This window comes from Passer domesticus, chromosome 33 (genome assembly GCF_036417665.1).
Source record: "Passer domesticus isolate bPasDom1 chromosome 33, bPasDom1.hap1, whole genome shotgun sequence".
Taxonomy (NCBI): domain Eukaryota; kingdom Metazoa; phylum Chordata; class Aves; order Passeriformes; family Passeridae; genus Passer; species Passer domesticus.
Genome location: NC_087506.1, coordinates 3745540 through 3749052, shown reverse-complemented (window position 1 = coordinate 3749052; position 3513 = coordinate 3745540). Strand labels below are relative to the sequence as shown.

The 3513-nt window shown below is 60.3% G+C and overlaps 1 long non-coding RNA gene across 1 annotated transcript; it reads right to left on the bottom strand.

Moving 5' to 3' along the window:
• Positions 1-786: 786 nt before the first annotated feature.
• LOC135288422 (uncharacterized) lies at positions 787-2166 on the bottom strand. The gene is made up of 3 exons (XR_010351540.1): positions 1815-2166; positions 1239-1303; positions 787-1129 (listed from the first exon to the last, which is right to left on the bottom strand). It is a non-coding gene; the product is annotated as an uncharacterized LOC135288422 (long non-coding RNA).
• Positions 2167-3513: the final 1347 nt, after the last annotated feature.

The window sequence follows — 3513 nt, the reverse complement described above, 5'->3', positions numbered from 1 at the left end:
GGCAGGGCCCGAGCGTGGCAGGGAGAGGCCCGGAGAGACGCAGGGGGAGCAGGGGGCCTGGTGGCCCTGAAGCTGCCCCTGGGCCAGGTTTCAGGCCAGTGCCTGAGGCAGGGAGATGCAGTGGGGGAAGGAGGATGGAGAGCTGCTGGAGAGGCAGCCTTGGGGCCAGCAAAGGCCACTTGCAGAAACTCACAGCCAGGGCAAAGACACCCGTTTTGTCCCCATCGGAGGTGCACGTGCTGTGCTCCGGCCAGCTCCCCAGCACATCCAGGAGCACCAGCTGTGCCAGCTCCGCAGTCCTGCTTGAGCCCATGATGGTTTTCCACATGGCCGCGGCAGCTCTGCAGGGTTAGAGCTTTGTCTCAGGGGGGTGTCAGACACAGCACCGCTGGGAGCTGAGCTGGCTGCCAGTTCTGCCTCTGCCCTCTGCCCCTGGCCAGCAGCAGCCAGGCAGCCCAGCCCTGTGGGGACAGAGCCCTGAGGGGCAGGGAGGGAGCACGGCAGCAGGCTCGGGGGCTGACATGCCAGGGCTGGGAAAGGGAGCAGCCAGAGGGCCCTGGAAGTCTCTGCTGCTCAGACACCTGGGCCAGGCTGTGCAGGATGACGGGCTGGGGAGCCCTGAGCCCTCTGGGCAGCTGGGCCCTTACCTGTCACAGGACGGGGCCACACGCAGGAGCGTCATGACTGCGTCATTTGTCAGTGCTTCAGTGAGATCCAGCAGGGCCATGTCCAGCCTGTGCTCAGCGCAATCATTGGCCAGGAGCCACTGGTGGATGTACCTCACCATGGCGGGCACCTGGAGAAGGCACAGGGAAACTTGGAAAGCTGCCAGAGGGAGCAATGTCCCCAGCTTCCCCAGAGATGTTCTTCCCATCCCACCACACTGTGATGGCCTCAAAGGCTCACAAGGACCAGCAGGTGTGGCTGGGGAGGCCAAGAAGTTCCTGGGAGGATGAAACGCTGGCCACAGGCTGCGTATTTGCTTTGGATGGTAACAATCTTCCTCTACAAGCATATACAGCAGGGCAGCACTGCTCTTGCTTTGGAAGATGGGCGAGTATGGTCTGTACGCAGCGCCCCTGGTGATGGTCTCTTCCTGCTGAATCCTCTTGATGAATTTGCAAATGAGCTGTAGGAGAAGGGCAAGAAGCCAGGGATGTTCCATGGAGTGCTCCACACACGGTGCTCGGCTGAGCAGGGACAGCAGGCCCAGCCCAGGTGGGCATGGCTGCAGGTACCTGCGCTGTTTTGCGGAAGTGGCCACGGCTGGATTGCTGCTCTTGTGTGCGCTCCATGGCTGCATCTGGCAAAGAGCGAGCACAGCCAGAGCTGAGGGGCTGCGGGAGAGGCCAGAGAACACAGCCCAGCCCTGCGCTCCCCAGGCAGGGACAGCCCCGGGGTGCCCCGGGGGGATGGAGCACGGCCACTGTGGGGTGTCTGCCTGGGCCCTCTTCTGTCCTGTCCATGGGCATTTCCCCAGGGGATGGGATGGGATGGGATGGGATGGGATGGGATGGGATGGGATGGGATGGGATGGGATGGGATGGGATGGGATGGGATGGGATGCCATGGGATGGGATGGGATGGGATGCCATGGGATGCCATGGGATGGGATGGGATGGGATGGGATGGGATGGGATGGGATGGGATGGGATGGGATGGGATGGGATGGGATGGGATGGGAAGGGATGGGACGGGACGGGACGGGACGGGACGGGACGGGACGGGATGGGATGGGATGGGATGGGATATGCCACAGGATGGGGCCAAGCTGGCTGCAGGCTCCAGTCCTACGGCCCAACTCTGCCACTCACCCTCCTGTGGTGGATGGAATGGCACCACCTCTTCTGTCTCCTCTCCTGGGTCAGCTCCAGAGCCTTCTTCCTCCTCCTCCACCCAGGCCATCCTAGGGTCTCTTGGGGGTCTCTGCTCCATGTCAGTGACTGGAGCTAGTAGCAGGACAGATGCCTTGGAAAAGCTCCGGAGCACCAAGTCCCACGCTCTGCCCTTGAGGGCACTGCCAAACAGAAGCCTCGGAAGGCCACAGGTCACCAGGTCCTGAGTCTGGCCTCAAGGTCAGCTGCAGGAACAACGCCTCAGAAAAGCTCCAGGTCAGACAGGAACGAGTGCGCTGTGCGGGGGCTCCTCACAGCACCGCTCTGTCCCGTCCTGTCCCGTCGCCTGCTCCGAGCGCTGTGGAGTGTTCTTGTCACCACCAGCTCCCATGTCACCACGTGTCACAAAGGACACACTCCTCCATTCCATGCCATAGTGACCATGCTGCAGTGTGTCACAAAGGAACCTTGCACACACTGCCACCTGCCCTGGGGCCGCCCCCAGCCCACCCAAAGTGGCCCAGGTTGGAAGGAATCCCTGGCCCCAAGTGTCTAAGGCAGCCCGACAGGATCTTTAGGAAGGGCTCAGCCCATCAGCAAAGGCTGCCCTGCTCTGCGGGCTCAGGGCAGCAGAAGGAGCCGCCAGGGCTGCCGAGGCAGCCGCGCTGGCAAGGGCACGGGGCCTTCCACGGAAGCTGACACGGCCTCCTTGGGACACGTCCCGGCTGCTGGCCATCCTAAACCCGCGGCTGGGACAGGCACAGGGAACGTGTGGGCCAGGGCACCAATGCTGCTCTGAGCCCTGGGGCCCGGGCAGCGCTGCCATCAGCAGGTGTAGCAGAGTCACCGCCCAAGCAGAGCTGCCACCCCCTGAGCCCTGGCAGCGCTGCTGCCCCTCTCCTGCCCCAGAGACCTGTGCCCCGGGGGGCTTGTGTGCCACAGGGAGCCAAAGCCCACGTGCACTGGGAGCTGTGCTCCTCCCTGCAGGGGCTGTTGGCAGCAGCACCTGGAGCACTGCTGCAACACTTGGTGTCTGTCAGAAGCTCTTACTACATGCTGGAAGTGTTTTGTCATTAAAGTAATTTCCTGCAGCACAAAAGCCTCTTTACCGTGATGACACAGAAGAATCTGGCATTAAAGACTCCTCACTTCAGGAAAGCTTTACTTTCCATTTCTCAACTCAAGTAGTTCCAAAAAAGTTGCAAACTCCCCCAATCAATTGTGATGGCCTGAGAACATGAGAGTTGGAAATTGCCTTCCCCTCTCAAAGCAGCAACTCATGTGCCTTGATGTCATGCATAGGGAGTCACTTTACAAACATCACACTACCCAGAGGTGAACAGAAGGCCATTCTTTGCTTTCAAATGGTTTTCAATGAACGGATGATAACATCCTCATTCCCTTAAGGAATAGAAGCTCTAAAAGAATGCAAGTCCTCTTCTTCCCTGCAGGATAATCAGGACCATGAACAGAAATAGTCACAGGTATTCTTTCTGCCCTCCATAACCAATGCTCCACCAAACCACAGATGCTGTCTTCAAAGTGACTCCAATTCCAGCCTAGACCTCTCCCCTTCCAGACAACTCTTTCCCCAACCTGCCCCCCAACACCAATCCCCCCAAACACCCGCACAGGAGCCCTCAACACCCCGCCAGGACCCCCAGCTGTCCCTGTCCCT